Source organism: Dendrobates tinctorius, unplaced genomic scaffold (genome assembly GCF_039654945.1).
Source record: "Dendrobates tinctorius isolate UK_male_01 unplaced genomic scaffold, ASM3965494v1 ptg000276l, whole genome shotgun sequence".
Classification (NCBI taxonomy): Eukaryota; Metazoa; Chordata; class Amphibia; order Anura; family Dendrobatidae; genus Dendrobates; species Dendrobates tinctorius.
In genome coordinates this window covers 4194599-4218265 of record NW_027361943.1, presented here as the reverse complement: position 1 = coordinate 4218265, position 23667 = coordinate 4194599, and positions in this window count along the sequence as shown.

Sequence of the window (23667 nt, the reverse complement as noted above, 5' to 3'; positions counted from 1 at the left end):
GGACAAAAGACGCCTGGATTCTCCACTGTACCAACCCGGAGATAAAGTATGGCTGTCTTCAAAATTTGTCCGTCTAAAACAACCCTCGTACAAACTGGGTTCTCGGTATATAGGTCCATTTGAGGTCTTGGCTCGTATCAATGATGTGGCCTACAAGTTAAAACTTCCCGCCTCGCTGAGAATTCCTAATTCGTTCCATGCTTCTTTCCTAAAGCCTGTTATCCTGAACCGTTTTCACTCTTCCACTGGCTACTCACCCCTGCCTGTGTCTGCACAGGATGTCTTTGAAGTTAAAGACATTCTTGCGATGAAAAGATCCAGAGGTAGGACCCTCTTCTTAATTGACTGGAGGCCCCGAGGAGAGATATTGGGAGCCCCGCGAGAATATTCAGGCTCCTCGTATCCTAGCCCGATTCCTTTCTGGCCTTAAGAGGAGGGGGCGTAAGGAGGGGGGTACTGTCACGCTCACCTCCCCGGCGCGTCCTCCGGCTTCTGTGGCCGCAGCTCGGACCGCTGCCACCACAGCGCGTCCTTACCCTGCTTCGGGCCCTGCTCCTGCCGCCGCCGCGCCGCCCGCCTCTGCTGCGTCCCCTGTTGCCATGACGCCGGCGGTCTCCACTCTCCCCTCCGGCTCCACGCTGTCCAGGCACTTCCGGTCCTCTCGGCCCGCCTCCTCTGCTTCTCTCCAGGTACGCAGGCGCACGCCCCCCCTGTCCAGGCGTCCTATCCCTCGGATCCCAGACTCCGCCTCTCCCTAACCCGGAAGTCCTCCTGCGTGCCCTATATCAGGCAGCCTCTCCCTAGGCTCCCTGCCTGATTATCAATTGTGCTTCGCCCTCTGATATCGGGTCCACGCTTCCTAGCGCTCTGTCTCTGTGCCTTGTACTCCTCCTGACTTCCCGCTAGTCTGCCTGTCAGTTACCCTTTCGTGTTCCTTTCCAGGTCCGCTCCGTTCCTGTCCTCGTCCGCCTGTTCCAGCTTCCCTTCTGCTACATGTTCCAGCATCCCTCCTGGTGGTCACCTCCATCCTCGCGGCAACAGCAGTCTCCCCGTGGTCGTCTTCATTCCCCACCGGTTCTCCAGTCCTCCCCCGGCCTACGTCATCCTCCGGTTGTCCCCGGGTATCAGCTTCCGCGGCGATAGTCTCCCTTGGGTCTGCCCCTAACACTCCCTGTATAGGGGGTGGTCCACCTGGTCAGCTCGCCTAGGGGAGGTTCGTCGTCGCGGTCCTGAGGGTTCAGCTCCCGGAGGTTTCCAGTCTCACAGCATAACAGCCTGTCCTGCTGGCCTCTACTGTTCAGATAATCAATGGCTACCATTTGTAATGGACGTCAACTCACAAGCGGATGCAGTGGTGCTTTATGATCACCTTTCACAGCTTTGATAGCCACAGACGTGTGACATTCCTGCCACAATTTTTCAATGTCTCCTCTCATGCCAATCCAATAGAATCGCCTACGGCCTGTGGCTTCTGTCTTTTGCACTCCAAAATTACCAGACATGACCATGGCACATCATGATAGGCAGTGAGGACCATGTCTACATCTCTCCCTGTGATCACAATTTAATGGAGACGAGTAACAGTGATGGGATCCACGCTACTGCGATACAGCAATCCTTTCTTCATAAAGAACCGTTTTTGCTGTCTCCACAGACACAGTTACTGAGGGTCTGCATTGCCTCTGCAACATCTACCGGGAGGTTTTCCCGCGATGAGTAATTCCAAAATTTTTGCAAACACTCGAATTTCCATCTGTACTTGTATCCATGTAGTTTCCAGTAGCGGAGAGTCGGGACTGGCTTACTGAGATTGAAATATATACGAAGATTTAAAAGTACCACAATACTGTATACTGGTGTACGCTTCAAATAAATTTCCCCTTTTCTACTATTTAACTTCTGGTGAAATACATACTGAGCCTGTGAGTGTCTGTGTCTGACTCCGAAAGTATAGACGGAAATTTACAATTACCCCTAGACTGAATACACCTGGTATCTGCTGATACAATACCTTTGTTCAAAATTTTTTATTACGGTATCATCCATACTGAGAGAGTGTGTGTGGTTTACTCATTCTATATATACTGAGAATCGGAGATACCAATTTTCACCCTATACTAGATACAGTTTGTATCTTGTTATACAGTACCTTTGTTCGACATTTAGTATTACGGTCAAATCCATACTGAGTTAGTGTCTGAGAGTGACTACGGGACTATCTATACGGAGATTTAAATTGTACCCTTTAATATGTATACTTGTTAACTTGTTATCCAGTACCTTTTTTACAACATTTTTTATTAAGGTCAAACCCAGACTGAGTGACCATCTGAGGGTGTCTCCGGAAATATATGCTGAGATTTCAAATTTGGCCAACACTGTATACAGCTGTACGCTTCTGATACCGTACCCTTTTTTGCTATTTAGATTCTTGTAAAATCCATAATGAGCCTGTGAACGTCTGTCTGTTACTCCGGAAATATATTTGGAGATTTCAGATTACCCCAACACTGTATACAGCTGTACGCTTGTGTTACATTACCCATTTACAGCTTTTCATATTCTTGTGTAATCCATACTGGGCCTGAGAGCGTTGGTGTCTGCCTCCTGAAATATATATGGAGATTCAGAATGTTTACACTATACTATATATACACCTTGTATCTGGTGATACTGTATCCTTTTTCAAATTTTTATTTTATTGTGTAATCCATACTGAGCCTGTGAGCGTCTGTGTATGACTCATGAAATATATACGGAGATTTACTATTATTCCTAGACTGTATAGAGCTGTACGCTTCTGATACAGTACCATATATCTGCTGGTATTTTGGGTCCAATTTCCTAAACATGAGGAAGTATGGTGGAAAAGGTTGCGGATGTGGGCGTGGGGGGCCACCTGGTACTGATGGTGGTGGTGGTGCATCTGCTGGTAGTGCCAAAAACACAATAGTAGCTAAGGCAGGAGGTGTTGAGCCTGCGTCATGGTCTAGCTCCGGAAGGCCTGTAAGGCTCCCTTTTCTGGGAGTAGGTAGACTGCTCTTAAAGCCGGAGCATCAGGAACTGTTTTTGGCTTACATTGCTGAAACAGCCTCCAGCTCTATCGCCTCTTCTGAAATTTCAAAAAATGCAAGCACTGAGTCGTCAGTGCAGACTTCTGGTCAGGAGCAACCCCTTTCCTTGGGTCCTTCACCCACACCAAAAGTGAAGGATGCGGCAGCACATACTTCAGATTTCTCCATGGAGCTCTTTTCACATACCATGCCAGGGTTCTTTCAAAGTAGGGCCCATCATATACTGGAGCATTCTAAATGGGGCAGATTATATATGGAGCATTATTTTGTGCCCATCATACACTGGAGCATCATCAGTGAGGCCCATCATATACTGGAGCATTCTAAATGTGGCAGATCAGACACTGGAGCAGCATCTATGTGGCACATTATACACTGGAGCATTAGAAATGGGGCCCATTATATATGGAGCATTATTTTGGCCCATAAGACACTGGAGCATCGTCCATGAGGACCATCATATACTGTAGCATTATGTGGAGCTCATCATATACTGTATGGAACCTTATATGTGACCAATTATTCTGAATGGAGAAATATATGGTGCTCATTATTCTATATGGCGCACAATGTGGTGGCCATAATACTTTATGGAGTAATATACTGTCCTTTTTTTGAGCTATTGTAGAATTTAAAATAGATATCAGTCATGTCATGTAAGCAGTGAAGTATTTTTCATTATATGATACCTATATTTCTGTGCCTTATCGGAGCATCATGAATTGTGGTATGTGCAGGGGCGCACTGACACTCTTTGGCCCACGGCACATGAAAACCTGGAACCAGCCCTACCCCTCCCATAACTTCAGCCAAATAACCCCCAGTTTTCGATGCATAGCTATTATTATGACGTAAATTAAGGTTGACAAGCTTCAGTACTAAGAAATGATGTTGTTCGCATTGAAATGGGCACTGTAGGTGTGTTTACTGTCCTCCACTCCCTGCCGACTTTGCTTCCCATTGACTTGCATTGGGTTTCGTGTTTCACTCTGACCCTGACTTTCCCTATAGTAGGCCGATTTTGTTCGACCCGACTTTTGAGAAAGTAGGGTTTCATGAAACTCGACTCGACCCTAAAAAAGGCAAAGTCGCTCATCTCTACGTGTCACAAATCCTAGGGAACAAAATGAGCAAAGCTCCAAAAAGGCGACTATAAGTCCAAAGTAAAATCAATTATTTTTATTGAGACAAATCTAGATACAAATGGGGGGAAGTGGACAATAAAGTGCGGAAACCGCATGAGTAACAAGGAGTTGCGGTACAACTAGAACCTATGCAATAACAAGAAGTACATACATAGAGTTATTAAATTTTCACGTCCCCTGATGAAGGGGTAACCCTCCGAAAAGATTGTTGGGGGTGGGTTGCTGACAGCTGGAACCTCTGCCCGCCATTTCATTAGGTAATTTATGCTTCTCTTGCTACTATGCTTCTTAGGCTGGAGTCACACACAACGATAAAAAAAGGTCCGATTTTTACGGTACGAAATTGCACAAAGGTTTCTTGTCCAGGGATCCGTCTGTCATCAGAATTTCCGGCGATGAACCGATTTTATTCGCATCTAAGCATCCGTTTGACATCCAGTGACAATGCCTGATGCTCTTTCCTGTTGACCTGGAGAAGTCTTGCGATTTTATCGCAAGTCACACTTGTGGTCCGTTTGTAATCCGATTTTTCATCGCACCCATAGACTTGCATTGGCGAGTCCGATCCGAAAATCGGTGACAATTGCAGCATGCTACAATTGTCTCGGTCCGAGGAAACGTTCCGAAAAAAAATCGGATGATGGGAGCTGCAGCATAGAATAACATTGGGACGAATGCAATGCGATTTTTTTATCGCATTGCATTCGTCCGATTTATTCGCTAGTGTGACGCTGGCCTTAGGCGTCATATACCTGTCTAGCCATGGTGAATGATCACCTGCTATCTGATAGTGACCTGTGCATTTAGTTGTCTATTTGATGGATGGAGCTTGTATAAGACATTTTTTGGCGGAGCACTCTTAATTGCCATACATTGCCATGCACTATATGCACTTTGCGATAATTTAATAACTCTATGTATGCATTTCTTGTTATTGCATAGGTTCTAATTGTACAGCAACCCCTTGTTACCCATGCGGTCTGCGGTTTCCGCACTTTATTATCCATTTCCCCCCATTTGTATCTAGATTTGTCTTAATAAAATTTATTGATTTTTACTTTGGACTTATAGTCGCCTTTTTGGAGCTTTGCTCATTTTGTTCCCTTGGTAAATTGCGATTGTCCTTATTGTCCATCTATTTGTGTCTGTTATTGATTTATTATGCTGATTTTCTAATATTTAAAATGCAGATATTTGCCAAAGGCATTTTTATTCAGTGTCACAAATCCTGCCCATCAGTGACCCTGTCACATAATCGTGGGTAACTGATGGGTTGGCATGACAACTAGAGGTCTGCAGTAGACCTCTGAGGTTGTCATTGCCAGACTGCTGAGGTTGGCGCTCATAGCAATTGACCATTTCTGCTACTCCCAGGCGATCTGATCATCGCCTAAGTGTAGCAGAGGCAATCTGCAGCTTCTAGTCTCCCATGTTGACTATTGAAGCATGCGAAAAGTAAAAGAAAATGTTTTTAAACATATTAAAAAACTAAAAATCTAAAAAGTTCAAATCGTGCCCCTTTCACCCTACTCAAAAGTAAAGCAATAAAAAAAATCAAATATACACACATTAGGTATCGCAGTGTGCAGAATCACCGATCTATTAATATAAAAAAAGAATCCGATTGTTAAACGGTGTAACGGAAAAAAGAATTAAAAACACCAGAACTATGTTTTTTTTGGTCGCCACTACATTGCAATACAATGCAATAACAAGCGCTCAAAACATTGTATTTACCCAAAATTGTATGAATAAAAACATCAGCTCGGCATGCAAAAAATTACCACTTACCCAGCCCCAGATCATGAAAAATGGAGACGCTACGGGTATTTCACTGCACTTGGATTTTTTTCCCCCGTTTTCCAGTACATGATATGTTAAAACTAATGGTGTTGTTCAAAAGTACAACTTGTCCTGCAAAAAACAGGCCCTCACATGGCCTTATTGAAAAATAAAAACGTTATGGCTCTGGGAAGAAGGGGAGCAAAAATCGAAAACACGATTAAGGAAAATGGCCCTTGGTCAAGGGATTAAAGAGTAGCACACAAACCTGCGGTAACCCACTGCTGATCTAGATCACATTTATTTCAAGTCTTTGTTTCCTGTCATTTAGCCAATTTTTTACCCATCTGCATATAGTTCCCCCAGTCCCTGCATATAGTTTCCCCCAGTCTCGCCCCTGGATGAAGCTGACGGCGAAATGCGCGTCGTTGTGATTGGATTCTGAGCAGATCCTTCTTGCGGTCATATCTCCTTATACAGGTATACCTTACACCTAGGGTATCTTCTTGTTATATAGTGTATTCCTGCACTTAGCTGTAGGGTCTATTTCTTGATAACAGAGCTGTGGGAGACTCCAGGGATAACAGTGAATTGTGATATCTTTAAGATCCTACTTACTATTTTTCTATACAATTACCCTAAATGAGACCGCCTCCATCTTTTGGATGTTCTTTCTGTTACTTATACCTATGTACTGCAGCTCAAGATTTTGTTGCCTTGGCATGGGGAGTCACTGTATTGTTACTACACCCCTATTTTCAAGTGAATTGTCTTATTTTTTCCCTTTGACTTGTTCAGCGTCCTTTTTATGGCACTTTCTGCTTTTTTAACCCCTTTGTGACTGGGACAATTTTTTTAAAATCTGACGTCTCACTTTATGTAGTAATAACTCTGGAATGCTTGAATATATCCCATTGTTTTTTTGTGACACATCATACTTTATGATAAGGGTAAATTCACATTTTGCTTTTATTTCTAAAAATATCAGAAATTTGTCAATTTTTTTAAATTTCAATTTGTGAAATTTGAACGACTATCCGTTTAATGCAGATTTCCCACATGTCTACTTTACACCTGCATCACTTGTAAGATGTTGTTTTATTGTGTTAGTATTTTAGAAGGTTTAAAAATGTAGCAGTAATAATTTTTTCAAGGAAATTTCAAGGAAATTTGCAAAACATTTTTTTCGGTACCTGTCCAAATTCAAAGTGACTTTGTGGGTGCTATATATTGGAACCCCCTAAGTGTGACACCATTTTAAAAACGGCACCCCTCAGTGTATTCAAAATTGCTTTCAGGTAGTTCATAAAACCCTTCAGATGCTTTTCAGGAATTAATGCAAAGTGGCATGACAGGAATGAAAAAGTGTGCTTTTACCACCTAAATTTTGATAACGTCTAAACAGGCCCCTAAAGCCGGCAGACTCTGAGGCCATTATTTTGCGTTCAACTGCCATGGCAAACATCAGTGCCACATGATAAAGATCTCAGTGTGCCAGTGGGGTTAAAGAGGGAGCCCTCACACTCTTGTTAACCATCTAGATGCCGAAGTCACTATTGACAGCAGCATTTAAGGGGTTAAACAACTACAGTCAGTGACAACACTGATTGTGGCTGATACATCAAGTTGTTAGCTATAGTGTACAGCTGATAGCTTCAGGATTATCCCCCATGGGGGGATGCTTGTCTCTTATATCACATGTCAGTAACAAGACGTATTGGTGGTCACTAAGGGGTTAATGGTATGTTTTAAAAGGTTTCAATAAAAATAGTTTTTGTATTCATTGGATCGCTTCATTAGGGTATGTTTCCACAGTCAGTAAGGCTGAGTTCACACGTGGCGTTTTTTTCGCGTTTCCGCGGCGGTTTTAACCGCGCGATTTTGCTGCGAAAGCGCGAAAAATAAGCATCCCATGCATTCCTATGGGATTCTGCAATGCTGTGCTAATGCTGCGGTTTTTACCGCGGCGGAATCGCTTCGCGGTAAAAACCGCAGCATGCTCATTAATTTTGCGGAATCACGGCGTTCCAGCACCCATAGGAATGCATTGTTCCGCTTACTTCCCGCATGTGGCTGTGCACACCATGCGGAAAGTAAGCAGAACATTTGCGGATGGTACCCACGGTGCGGAGGAGAGGAGACTGTCCTCTGGGCTTTGGGTACCATATCCCTGTAAAAAATAGAATTTAAAATAAAAAATATTGTTATTCTCACCTTCCGGCGTCCCGCGCAGCCTTCCCGCTTCTCTCCACGCTCTCGTTCCCAGTAATCCTTTGCGAAAATGCCCGCGATGGCGTCCGTTCTTGCGGGATCGCGAAGTCTCGCGGTCATTCGCGCGACGTCATCGCGAATGACCACGAGACATCGCGATCCCGCGAGAACTGACGTCATCGCGGGCATTTTCGCAAAGGATTACTGGGAACGGCTGCGCGGGACGTCGGAAGGTAAGAATAACACCATTTTTTTATTTTTTTTTTGCATTTTATCTTTTACCACTGATGCTGCATAGGCGGCCTCAGTAGTAAAAAGTTGGTCACACTTGTCAAGCACTATGTTTGACGAGTGTGACCAACCTGTCAATCAGCGTAAATTTCCCATATCTATCATTAGATGCGGTAAAACCTCATCTAATTATTATTCACATGCGTAATAACTGCGGAAACGCAGCTTACTACGCATGTGTACTAATTTAAATAATGTCTTTGTGACACCGCTGGAAGTTTGAATCCACTATAGTTCTCGTGATGACTGAGCTGAGCGTGAGAACTACCATGCACGTGACTGCTGGGGTTATTATCCGGTCACTAGGCATGTTATCACGGTCAGCTGACCGTGAGGACTGCCGTGCAGGTGACCACCGGTGGTTATCTACAAGCTCTGCTGTGTCTGGATATCAGGCTGAGCCAGGCATCCAGATGTAGCAGAGCTGAAGTCGGTGTGGGCACTTGTTATTTAGGACTACATCGGACAAGGCTGGAGACACACTAGCGACAAATACGGACGAATGCTATGCGGTAAAATTAACCACTGACGTCACTGAGACCGCGCAGAGTCACCGGCTGACCTGAGGTGAACTGACAGCGTGGGAAAAAGTTCAGAAACTTTCCCACGCTATTCAGTTCATCCCCGGTCATCCGAGGCACCAGCGCAGACATGACTTCATTCATTCTGCAGTAGTTTACAGCGAGGTTGGTAGCATTAGCGCCAGTCCCCGTTGTAAACTAGTTAACCCCTTGTGATGGATTGCGGCGGGGGACCTGACTGAACAGAGGAGAGGTATGGATAGTCTTTTTTTTTACAGGACAAGGAATTCAGTTTGATTAGCAGAATAATAAATTTGGTCAAAAACTTGGTGTAGTTATTTCATTAAAATAATTTTTAATGTCTGTGTTGTGAGGTGCCAAGGGGAGAGGTACTAGAAAACAGGTATATTTCTCCCCGTTTCATTTCATATGTCTCCCTGTACTGATGATGAAGCCAGTTTATTTCACTGTAATCCAGTCCTGGTTTCCTTAGTGATCAGCATGGAAAGGACTGGTAGTTCCCCCCCTCCACTAATTCAATCCAGGTTTTGGTTTCCTGACTGGTCCAGCTGATATAATCAGGAGGAGCTGGGATCTCTCAGTCTATCTCGTCTGCTGAGCTGTGAGCTGACACAGTAAGATTACATGGACTTCTTTGCTGTTATATAGGTTTATTTTGTAGTTAGCCTGCTATTGTTAGTTAGTGGCCAGACGGCCTTAGATGTTTTATTTCATGTTTGGCATGTGTAACATTGAGTAACAAGTGTGCACAATAAATATGCCGTGTTCATATCCATGTGGAACTTGCTAGTCTGCTGAAGTGACTTCATAGCCGCACGCTTGTGCCAAAGCAAAGATCCCACCTGAGCTATCTATTCCCCACAGTTTGTATTTTTTTTAACCCTTTACTACTATAGGATTAATAATAGAGAGGTGTCTTATTGACACCTCTCCGTTATTAACCCGGCTTAATGTCACCTTGTTATTGAAAGGTGATATTAACCCATATGCCACCGCTAAAGGCAATGGGAATAGAGAGGCTAAGTGCCAGAAAAGATGCGCCTTTTCTGGGGTGGCTGGGAGCAGATTTTTTTTAGCCAGGGGGAGGCAAAAACAATGGTCCCTCTCTAGGCTATTAATATCTGCCCCCACTCACTGGCTTTCCCTCTCTGGCGGAAAAATTACCTCGGGAGCCCACACAATTTTTTTCAGTGAATTAACCCGTTAATTTAACACCTACATGTCCCAAATTTTACACACACTAACCTAATTATTAGTCAGGGAGATATAAAAAAATCTATTAATAAGTTTATTATAATCTATATATAAGATCTATTCTTTCGTTTGTATTTTATTCTTTCATTGGGATCCATTATATGTCCATTTTGCAAGCTCGCCATACGGATGTCACACGGATGCTTAGATGCGAGAAAATTGCATCCTTGCAGTGCCAATGGATGACATACAGATCATTGTTTAGGAACATTTCTGCGTATTACGACCGTAAAAACGGACCGTATTTTTATGCGTTGTGTGTGACTCCAGCCTAAGGCTACTTTCACACATCAGGTTTTCGGCGTCAGGCGCGTTCCGGCGTCGTGCACAATAAATATGCCGTGTTCATATCCATGTGGAACTTGCTAGTCTGCTGAAGTGACTTCATAGCCGCACGCTTGTGCCAAAGCAAAGATCCCACCTGAGCTATCTATTCCCCACAAATGGTGTTTCGAATGCGGGCACTTGTAGCTGCTGGACTGTGACTGCAGAGAAAACGCTGTGTATGTCCTGGCTGAAAGCTTCTGCGCTTTTGAAGAGCCAAGAGTCCAGTAATATGGAGGAACTAGTGAAGCAGTTATTGCAAGCAAATGTGCAACAACAGCAGACTAATACTTGCTTCCAGAAGGCTCTGGAGCAGCAACACCAGATGCAGCAAGAGCAGTTGGAGGCAATAAAACAGGCCTTGGTTCGGCAACCCCGAGATGAGGGAGACCGTGCACAAAGCGCTGCTAGTGCGCAGAAAGCCGTACAGAAGACTTTGCTTAAAATGACCGCAGACGATGATGTGGAAGCATACCTCACCGTGTTTGAACGTATTGCAGAACGTGAGCACTTACCGCTGGACAGATGGGCTGAGGTAGTTGCTCCATTTCTGAGCGGAGATCCACAAAAGGCCTATTACGATCTGAGTGGAGCGGATGCTATGGACTATATCAAACTCAAAGGCGAAAGCCTGGCAAGGCTAGGAGTAAACACGTATGTACGCGCACAGAGGGTGCATTTATGGAATTTTGTGGAGCATCAGCCAGCCCGCTCACAAATGCATGATCTCATCCATCTAGTAAAAAAATGGCTGCAACCAGAGGCTTTGACGTCTGCACAGATGGTGGAGCGTGTTGTTCTAGACAAGTACCTGCGGTCCTTACCCGCCAAGATCCAGAGGTGGGTTGGACAGGGTGACCCAACTACCGCTGACCAGTTGGTGAATATGGTCGAACGCTACAATGCTTCTGAAAGCCTACTCCAAGGGACGTTAGCACCCCACTGGCTCCCCAAGAAATCGCTGGAGAGTCCTGCGAAACCTACTTCATCTTCAAAAGAAGAGAACGTCACAATGAAGGTTAGCAGACCTACAAAGGACTATGGAGGTGGTATGGGCTCACATCAAGCCAGCAGACCTCGTCTGGGATCTCCATCGAGGAGACAAGGGCCTATACAATGTTGGCGATGTCGCGGGCTTGGCCATGTAGCAGCTAACTGCCCAATGACTACAGAGCCAATGGACTGTAACGCTATGAGGCGTCTTTCGTTATATGTGCAGTCAGTCTGTGTGGCGGAGACCCTCACGGGAAATGAACAACACGTGTGCCACGTCGAGGTTGACGGTTATAGTGTGAATGCCGTCTTGGATTCCGGCAGTCAAGTAACTTTGGTACATGCCAGTTTGGTGGACTCTAGTGCCCTAACAAACTTAACCGTGGGCATTAGTTGCATCCATGGAGATACCAAGAACTACCCCACTGCCTGGGTTACTCTTGCCACGCCAGTAGGGACCAAAAGACATCAGGCAGCAGTCATAAAGTCTATGGGACACAGTGTAATCCTGGGGAGAGACTTTCCCTTATTTTGGGACTTGTGGAACTTCAAAAGTGGCATGAACCCTCTAGTTGAAGACGGTTCTCCGGAGCTAGCCCCTGAACCATTGCAGCAAGACGACGGAGAACTCATCTCAGAGGAAGTACTAGAATCTGTGGACTCTCCTCTGGCTGTGTATGCAGGCGAGGCAGACCAGCTAGAGGATGTTTTAGAAATGCCTGATCTTGAGGTGGCCCGTGGTAAGTTCGGGACCGCTCAGCACCAGGATCCTACTCTAGCAAGGGCGCGGGAAAAAATAAAGGTCTCCGAGGGAAGACCATTGTACCCAGGGGCTCAAAACGAGTTCCCACACGTGGCGGTGCAGCAGGATATGTTGTATCACATAGACAAGGTGCGAGGCGTGGTGGTAGAACAACTGGTAGTACCTAAGTCCTTTCGCCAGGTAGTTTTGGAGTTGGCACATAAACATCCCTTGGGAGGACACCTGGCGGTAGAAAAGACAAAACACCGTATTCTGCAACGTTTCTTTTGGCCAGGTCTAGTGGGAGACGTGACCCAGTACTGTCGGTCATGTCCTACATGTCAATTGACCGCACCTATGTCACATTTTAGAAGCCCCTTAGTGCTCTTACCAATAATAGAGGTTCCCTTCGAGAGGATAGCAATGGATATAGTCGGTCCATTAGTAAAATCTGCCAGGGGTCATCAGTACATTTTGGTAGTATTGGATTACGCCACGCGTTATCCCGAAGCAGTGCCCTTGCGGAATGCCAATGCGAAATCAATTTCAAAGGAGCTGGTTAATGTTTTCCCGCACCGGCATTCCGAAAGAGATACTTACGGATCAAGGGACCCCCTTTATGTCTCGTATACTTAAGGATTTATGTAAACTACTAAAAATCTCCCATTTGCGTACCTCAGTATATCACCCTCAGACTGATGGTTTGGTGGAGCGCTTTAACAAAACCCTAAAGGGAATGTTGAAAAGGGTGGTGGATAAGGACGGGAGAGATTGGGATGCCCTACTACCATACCTCCTGTTCGCTATACGTGAGGTACCCCAATCCTCCACAGGCTTTTCACCTTTTGAGTTGGTTTATGGGCGGTGTCCTAGAGGCCTGTTAGATATTGCCAAGGAGACTTGGGAACAAGAGGTGACTCCTTATCGCAGTGTAATTGAACACATAACACTTATGCAGGACCGAATTGCAGCAGTTATGCCAATAGTTAAAGAGTGTTTAGAGCACGCACAACATGCCCAAAGCACGGTATACAACCGAGCGGCAAAAACACGAGTCTTTCAACCTGGAGACAGGGTGTTGGTATTGGTGCCTACCATAGAGAATAAATTTCTTGCGAAATGGCAGGGACCATACGAAGTGCTGGAACGAATAGGTGAAGTAAATTATAAGATACACCAACCAGACAAGAGAAAGCCCGAACAAATATACCACATAAACTTGCTTAAGGCCTGGCGGGACAGGTAGAGTCTGGTGGCAGGAGCTGCTCTTGAGGATGGGCCTCGAGGGGCACCACCTTCTAAGGTAAAGGACCCCCAGGTAGCTCCGCCAGAAGTGGGTATTGCAGACACGCTATCCGAAAGCCAAAAACGAGAGACCAGGGAGTTCATACAGAGGAACGCAGATATTTTCTCGGAACTTCCTGGCCGGACTCACCTAATTAAACATGACATTATTACTGATCCACAGGCGCGGGTACGGCTAAAACCATATCGAATTCCGGAGGCTCGGAGACAAGCCATTGCCCAGGAAGTGAAGAAGATGTTAGAGCTCGGGGTCATTGAGGAGTCCCGGAGTGATTGGGCTAGCCCTATCGTACTGGTGCCCAAACCCGATGGGACTATCCGATTTTGTAACGATTTTCGGAAAGTAAGCGAAGTATCGAAATTCGATGCCTACCTGATAGACTGGGTTCGGCTAGGTACATATCCACTATTGACTTAACAAAAGGTTATTGGCAGATTCCCCTCATGGAATCAGCCAAAGAGAAAACTGCCTTTGTTACGCCCCAGGGATTATTCCAGTACCGAGATATGCCATTTGGGTTGCATGGTGCCGCAGCCACCTTCCAACGTCTAATGGATATTGTCCTAAAACCCCATGGCCAGTATGCATCCGCGTACTTGGACGACATCATTATCTTTAGCGATGACTGGGACACGCATTTGTCAAAAGTACAAGCCGTCTTAGACTCCCTAAAAACAGCTGGGTTGACTGCCAATCCCAAGAAATGTACGTTGGGATTGGAATAGGCTCGCTATCTGGGATATAGCATAGGGAGAGGCATTGTGAAGCCTCAAGCCAATAAAGTGGATGCTATTCAAAATTGGCCACGACCGGTAACCAAAAAACAGGTTGGAGCTTTTTTAGGGATCGTTGGTTATTATAGGCGGTTCATCAAACATTTTGCGACCATCGCAGTTCCTCTCACAGATCTTACTAAGGGGTCGAAATCTGTCACAATAAAGTGGAACGCAGAAGCAGAGGAGGCCTTTCAGCGATTGAAAACAGTCCTCTGTGACCAGCCAGTGTTGGTTGCACCAGACTTTAAACGGGAGTTTATTGTCCAAACGGACGCCTCTGGGGTGGGCCTCGGCGCGGTTTTGTCTCAAGAAGTAAATGGCGAGGAACACCCAGTGGCCTATCTAAGCAGAAAGCTTACAAGAGCTGAAAAGAACTACAGTGTAGTTGAGCGGGAAGCCCTGGCTGTGAAATGGGCCCTGTGCACCTTGCGCTATTATTTACTAGGTCGCCAGTTTAGACTAGGGACGGACCATTCGCCCCTAACGTGGATGTCCCATGCAAAAGAAGGCAATGACACGCTGGTTCTTAGCATTACAAGGGTTTAAATTTTCCGTTGAGCACAGGTCGGGCACAGCGCACAGAAATGCAGATGCGTTGTCTAGAACGCACTGCTTGGTGACTCGTCGTGTTCGACCCCACGGGCTCGAACAGAGGAGGGGGGTGTGTGAGGTGCCAAGGGGAGAGGTACTAGAAAACGTATATTTCTCCCCGTTTCATTTCATATGTCTCCCTGTACTGATGATGAAGCCAGTTTATTTCACTGTAATCCAGTCCTGGTTTCCTTAGTGATCAGCATGGAAAGGACTGGTAGTTCCCTCCCTCCACTAATTCAATCCAGGTTTTGGTTTCCTGACTGGTCCAGCTGATATGATCAGGAGGAGCTGGGATCTCTCAGTCTATCTCGTCTGCTGAGCTGGGAGCTGACACAGTAAGATTACATGGACTTCTTTGCTGTTATATAGGTTTATTTTGTAGTTAGCCTGCTATTGTTAGTTAGTGGCCAGACGGCCTTAGATGTTTTATTTCATGTTTGGCATGTGTAACATTGAGTAACAAGTGTGCACAATAAATATGCCGTGTTCATATCCATGTGGAACTTGCTAGTCTGCTGAAGTGACTTCATAGCCGCACGCTTGTGCCAAAGCAAAGATCCCACCTGAGCTATCTATTCCCCACAGTTTGTATTTTTTTTAACCCTTTACTACTATAGGATTAATAATAGAGAGGTGTCTTATTGACACCTCTCCGTTATTAACCCGGCTTAATGTCACCTTGTTATTGAAAGGTGATATTAACCCATATGCCACCGCTAAAGGCAATGGGAATAGAGAGGCTAAGTGCCAGAAAAGGCGCATCTTATAGATGCGCCTTTTCTGGGGTGGCTGGGAGCAGATTTTTTTTAGCCAGTGGGAGGCAAAAACAATGGTCCCTCTCTAGGCTATTAATATCTGCCCCCACTCACTGGCTTTCCCTCTCTGGCGGAGAAATTACCTCGGGAGCCCACACAATTTTTTTCAGTGAATTAACCCGTTAATTTAACACCTACATGTCCCAAATTTTACACACACTAACCTAATTATTAGTCAGGGAGATATAAAAAAATCTATTAATAAGTTTATTATAATAAATCTATATATAAGATCTATTCTTTCGTTTGTATTTTATTCTTTCATTGGGATCCATTATATGTCCATTTTGCAAGCTCGCCATACGGATGTCACACGGATGCTTAGATGCGAGAAAATTGCATCCTTGCAGTGCCAATGGATGACATACAGATCATTGTTTAGGAACATTTCTGCGTATTACGACCGTAAAAACGGACCGTATTTTTATGCGTTGTGTGTGACTCCAGCCTAAGGCTACTTTCACACATCAGGTTTTCGGCGTCAGGCGCGTTCCGGCGTCGTGCCGGAGCGCCGGATCCGGCAAATGTTTTGTAAAACCGGATGTGACGGATCCGGTTTTCTGCCGGATCCGTCTTGCGCTTGACAGCCAAAACCGGATCCGTCTCATCCGGTTTTCGACGGATTACGCCGGATCCGGTTTTTAAAATCGCCCCTTGGGGCCTTCCGAAAGGGATTGGCTACTGAAAAACTATATATAGCGTGTTCCTACAGCCCTTCTTTGACAGGTTGTAGAGGAGAAAGTGCAGGTTGGAGAGAAGAGCAAGTTACTGGCGAAGATGGATGTTGTGATTGGAAATATTTTGAACAATTTGGCGGATTTTACAGCGGAGGCGAATCGTTTGAGGGTGATTGTTCTGGAGAAGGAGAGAGCGAGACAGCAGCGCATCAGGCATCGTAGACGACGTTTGTGGATCCACCCCATCACAGCCAAGAGAATGACGCGTGGGGTCTATTCTACACTCTGCATGGACCTTAGACGAAACCCGGATACATTTTTTGGATATGTTCGGATGAAAATGGAGAATTTTGATTACTTGGTGGAGCGCATTGCACACCTCATAAGAAAATCGGACACCTATTGCGCTTCTCTTTTTCACCCGCAGAGCGTCTGATGGTGACTTTAAGGTAAGCCACATTTATTGGATATGCTCGCATCAGAGCACACTTTCACTGCAATCTTGTTGGTGGTAGTTTGCATCTCCAAGTGTTATAGCTGAGTTTTGGTATGTAATGCTGTGATTTTAAACTAGTTGATTGTTTTTTAATTCCCCACAGATTTCTTGCAACTGTAGAATCCCTTTCGTCACTGCATTTCCAGTACAGACTCGGGATTTCCACCATATCTGGAATAGTGAAGTACACATGCCGTGCACTGTGGGACTCCTTAGCTGAAGAGTTTTTACCAGAGCCCACAACAGAGAGGTGGATTGAAATTTCTGAAAAGTTTCAACAGATATGTCAGTTTCCGAACTGCTTGGGCGCTGTGGACGGGAAACATATCCGCATTGTAAAGCTAGCCGGATCGGGATCGGAATATTTCAATTACAAGAAATATTTTTCAATTGTCCTCATGGCCATCGCTGACGCAGAATACAAATTTATTGCTGGTGATATTGGGGCCTATGGCCGCTCCAATGACTCTCAAGTTTTCAAACTGTCTGCCATGGGGCGTAAACTGTATGGAAACACCTTCCAGTTCCCACCCCCTAGACCGCTGCCGCAAACATCTGGTCCACCTATGCCATTTGTCTGTGTAGGGGATGAAGCATTCCAGCTGTCAGAACACCTTTTGAAACCGTACGGTAGCAGAGGATTGTCAAGAACAAAACGCATTTGTAATTACCGCCTCACAAGAGCAAGAAGAATGGTTGAATGTACCTTTGGTATTCTGACAGCCAAATGGCGGGTCCTATTGACTGCGATCAACCTCAAGACAGAAACTGTGGACGAGGTGATCAAAGCTTGCGTGGTACTCCACAATTTTGTTATCTGCAAGGAACCCATTTCCATTGAGGACACCTCTGAAGAAACCACCTTGCAAGATTACCATGACATTACCACTAGAAGTTCTGTGACGGTTTCAGTAATGAGGGACAATTTTGCACTATACTTTGTCACCTCAAGGCAGAGTACACTGGCAGGATGACAGAGTGTGAAAGATTTGTGCCCTAACCAAACTTGTGTACCTTCTGTACCAACAGTATATACCTTTGCCAACCAAAGTTGGCTATCTTGTCATGGTCTTAATATTTTTACCTTTCGGCCACAGGTGTGTACCTGTTTGTGTTTTATGCAAAGTATTTCACCTTGTAACAAAAGTTGTGTACATTGTTAGGAAATTACCAACAAGATACACAACTTTTTAGGTGAAATACTTTGCTTCAAACACAACCAGGAACACAACTGTGGCAAAAAGCTAAAATTTACCCACAGTTATATACCTGGTTTTGAATACCTTTTTACCTTTGAAATACCCTGTATTTAACCTTTTTTTTAAACATATTTCGCTGCAGAAAGAAATGACAGACAACCATTGTAAAACGATAATTTAACTTTTATTTAAAATATTTTTTTTTGTAAAATGTTTTTAAAGTGAAAAAAAACTTTTTTAATAAAGGTTTTAAACCAAATGGCCATTTTTATTAAAAAACACACATTACAAATCTGTGTAGTGTGGGGTGGGTGGAAATACTGCTGGAGGGGCTGCGGGACACTTCGACACTGGGAGTGTGGAGAGAGGACTGGGATCGTGGTGGGGAAGGAACAGTTAGAGGTGAAGGTGTGGAAAAAGCTACAGAATGGGTGGACATGTGGGAGGCAGAAGAGGTGGTGGGCGGTGGAGTGGAGGGTTGGGCAGGGACTGTAGGAGCAGATGTTGATGGAAAGTTGTATGGGGAAGGAGTTTGGTACGGGGCAGGTTGCTGGAAGTGGGGAGGTGGCTGGTATGTAATAGGAGGGGGAGGATGGAAAGTGGCTGGAGGGGGTGCAGGTGGAGGAACTACTGGGGTGGGAGGAGGAGGTTGGGAGGTATCGTGCTGGAGAGCGCCGTGGCATGAATGCATTACATGCATCTGCTGGGTAGGAGAGCGCGTTTCCATGCGCTCCACAACAGACCTGAAAAAGGTGTGGTTTGGCGAAGATCTTGCTTCTGAATGCATGGTTTGCAGAAGTGTCTTCACCTCCAGAATGCTGGAGTTGATCTGCTGAAAGCCTGCGGAGATTTGCTCTGACAAGACTTTTAGACAGTTCTGGAAAGATGCATTCAGATGCAAGAACTCTGGCGCATAAGTCTTTTCCTGACCCCTCTGCCGCTGTCGCCCAGTACCCGCAGGTGTACTAGAGGTGGCAGGGGCAGAAGGGTGGGGTAAAGGGAAAGCGATCTCCTCACCAGCAGCTTCATGTAATGTAGGCGGCCACGATGCTCCTGTGCTGGTGGATGGGACAGATAGGTCGAATGTGTGGGAAGGCTGTGAAGGTGCAGATGTACCAGGGCGGTCGACGTGTCCCTCGGTGCCGGTCTCCTCAGGGATCGCCTCAGAAGGGTCCAATCGTGCAGGCTCCCGAGTGCTGCTCACCGTGCTGTGGAATAAAGAGAAAAAAAACAATTAAAATAGTGACATGGCATGGCTCTGGCTGAAAAAAAATTGTTACATCTAAACATTTTTTTTTTCACTTGTGGTGTGTAATATTTACCTTCTGGTGACCATTGTATCCCGGAGGAACGACAGGGCTCGTGCGTACTTGTACTTGCTCCTGCGTCCTCCAGATCCACTCGGGGCCCACATCTCTTTATTGAACTCCTTCTTGAAATGATCCCTCACAGACCGCCACCGCTTCACAATTCTGTCACCTGAAACGAGAAAGGACAAAGTGGTTAGTATACAACATCAGTGTTTCCCAAACTCCAGTCCTCATGGTCCCCAGGGGTCATGTTTTCAGGATTTCCATAGTAAATAGAAATCCTGAACACATGATCCGTGGGGACCACGAGGACTGGAGTTCGGGAAACACTGGTTTACATCAAGCAACCGGTACTGTATATACTTACGCTCTTTAATCTGGGCCCGAGCATCGAGGTCCTCCCAGCGGCCCACAAGGAGCGAACAGATTTCCTCCCAGAGTCGTCGGGTAACAATCAGGTCAGCATGGCGGCGGTCAGCCATATTCCATAGCGGCTCCCTTTCTCTGACGAGATCGATGAGGTGGTCAACATCAATTCCTCCATCCTCACCGTCTGAGTCGGGAGCACGCTGTGAAGGCTGTTAAAGTAAAATAGAAAAATAGCAAAATTAGTCACCACACTTAAGACATGAAATAAAAAGTGTACCAAAATTTAACTTAAATATTATACTTACACGCTGGTGACTGCCGCGTTGCTGTCGCCGACGACCCTGGGAGGCACTGCGAGGACCTCTTGGCCGAGCACCAGATTGGGAAGACTAGAGAAGAAAAGAAAAAAATGTATGTGTTTGGATGTTGGCATTTGTTTGCTGTGTGTGGTCTGCAGTACATTGTTTTCTATGTGTAGTGTGATGTTGTGTTTCTGCGTTTGATGCAAAAAACTTACCAATTGTGAGCCCACTCCAGGTGTCTGTCCACCCCTTCCTTCTTCTTCTGAGAGCTCCTCTTCAGCTTGTGATTCCTGTTTTGAAATAAAAGGCAATGAATAGACATATATTACAGAGATGATGGATTTTGGAAATAAAAACTTACCGTCAAACGCTGAGGATGCGAGGGAGGGCTCCCAGAAGAAGATGTGCTGTCATGTTGCTGGCCAGACTCCATGGCTGTGGGTGGTGCTGCTGCTGTTGCTGCTGCCAGTGCTGCCAATGCTGCCACTGCTGCTGCTGCATCTCTTGGGCGGCTGTTGAATAAAGAGAAACAAAGGGCCAATAAATATCTTGATATTCCATGGCCCTAGTTTTGAGGAATGGGGGATTTGATAATTACCGTCTCTCATCTGCTGCTGGACTCCCCTCCCGTTGTTCAGCATGTTCCCTTTGCTGCTCCATTTGGGGTGGTGGTGGTGCTGATGGTGCTGCAGTGGTCTCCTGCGCCTGGTTGCTGTCTTTGGTGGCATGTTGGGTGTGGCTGAGGTCCCACTGTCATGCTTTTATATATGTGTGCTGTGGGCAGAGCTACTGAGCATGCTCAGACCCAAAAAAACGGATACGGCCACCGGATCCGGCTATTGCCGGATCTGGCGCATTGCGGCGCTCATAGGCTTTCATTGTGTGAAAAAGCCGGCTTTTTCGCCGGAGACAAAAAACGTTACAGTAGCAGTTTTTCCAGACGCCGGATTGCGACACATTGCCGGATCCAGCGAAAACCGGATGAAACGCATGGCCATCCGGCGCAATCCGGCAATCCGTTTTTTGTCAAAAGTGCCGGATCGCGCCTGACGGCGAAAACCTGATGTATGAAAGAGGCCTAAAGGCCCTTTTACATTTAGCAATGCACCAGCGATCCGACCAGCGATCCGACCCGGTCAGGATCGCTGGTGCATCGCTAAATGATCGCTAGTGAGCTTTCACACAGAAAGATCTCATAGCGATGCAGCAGCGACGCAGCGCACGATACTCACCTTTCACACACAGCGATCCTGACGTCCTCCCGCCAGCGTCCAGCGTCGCTTGTCTCACACAGCAGGAAGCCCAGCAGGAAGCAGACGACAAGAAATGGAGCCGCCCAATCTCACGCGATCAGCGATAACCAGCGGGGGAGCCGGTCGGAGGTAAGTATCACACACAGCGATATCGCTAGCAATATCGCTATAACGTCACAAAATCAGTGACGTTTTAGCGATATTGCTAGCGATATCACTATGTGTAAAACCCCCTTAAGGCTGAAGATGATAAAAGATGGTCAGACAATGACCAGTGATAACATATGCATCTGGTGCGCAAAACTTCAAATATCTGTAACTCACGTTAATGTATGTATAAGCACAATAACAGCCATATGAGTCCATATATGACTGTGTCATAATGGCGGTCCCACATAGGGCCATCAATGGGTCAGAAATCCCACCATATGACATGCAATTGTGCACTTAGAATGAGAGTGATAAAAAGCAGAACATACCAAGGAATAAAGCACTGAATAGAAGGCCAGCCCAACAATTAACCCCCCCCCCAGGTTCCCTACGTGCCCCACTATCCTATCTCCACTGGCGTCAGGTGTTGCGCACGTGTGGGAGCGCTGACACGTTTCCTGGACATGCGCACCACCACACCACTGAAACACTATGGAGAAGGAGGATGTCGGGCGCGGGGCAGGCGCATGCCCACCTCATAGTCTCAGGCACCATTAAGTTATATAGACATCAATCTGTAAATTCAGGGACTACACTGATATGATAGGTTTGCAGAAAAACTGCAAGGGTGAAACTTATACAATGTCCATATTCATGCTTAAGCATACAATGAATTATTCCTAATAGCAATGTTTGTTACCTTCATCCTCCGTGCGGTTTACATCAAACTTTCACCAATATCCCACGTAGTTCTTGATAATAGATGGCAATTTCTATTGCCATCTCAACAAGGTACGAGATGCTGTCAGGGGAAAAGGAAACCAATGAGAAAGAAAAAAAAAAATAGAAAACACGATCATATATACAAAAAGTAAATAATGTTAACAAAGGAAAAAAAAATCCAAATATATACAAGGGAAAGGGAAGAAAGTGGTGGCGACTGATGGGTGTCTACAAGAGTGGTGCAAAACTAAGTGTCATTTAATCCTTGGGGAATCCATTGTCCTCAAGATGGGTTTCTTTTTGGGCTAGCGTCTTTTTAAATTGACGCTTCTAATGCCTCCATGCACTACATCGATGCCCTGTAGTGATATATGGACTCGTGGCTGTTATTGTGCTTATATTGACATTAATGTGAGTTACAGATATTTGGCTTTTTGTGCACCAGATGTATGTGTCAGCTTTGTTCATTGTCTATGACCATCTTTTGTCATTGTCTATGTGTTAAGTTTTATAAATATGTGTATTAATAAAACGTTGTCATACTTGAAGCACTTTAGACTCCAATTGTCCTCCTCTGTATACTTCTCCAACATCAGTAGCTGATCTCAGAAATGCTCTTATAGGAAGATACAGTGGGGAAAAAAAGTATTTAGTCAGTCAGCAATAGTGCAAGTTCCACCACTTAAAAAGATGAGAGGCGTCTGTTATTTACATCATAGGTAGACCTCAACTATGGGAGACAAACTGAGAAAAAAAAATCCAGAAAATCACATTGTCTGTTTTTTTTTCATTTTATTTGCATATTATGGTGGAAAATAAGTATTTGGTCAGAAACAAGCAATCAAGATTTCTGGCTCTCACAGACCTGTAACTTCTTCTTTAAGCGTCTCTTTCCTCCACTCATTACCTGTAGTAATGGCACCTGTTTAAACTTATCAGTATAAAAAGACACCTGTGCACACCCTCAAACAGTCTGACTCCAAACTCCACTATGGTGAAGACCAAAGAGCTGTCAAAGGACACCAGAAACAAAATTGTAGCCCTGCACCAGGCTGGGAAGACTGAATCTGCAATAGCCAACCAGCTTGGAGTGAAGAAATCAACTGTGGGAGCAATAATTAGAAAATGGAAGACATACAAGACCACTGATAATCTCCCTCGATCTGGTGCTCCACGCAAAATCCCACCCCGTGGGGTCAGAATGATCACAAGAACGGTGAGCAAAAATCCCAGAACCACGCGGGGGGACCTAGTGAATGAACTGCAGAGAGCTGGGACCAATGTAACAAGGCCTACCATAAGTAACACACTACGCCACCATGGACTCAGATCCTGCAGT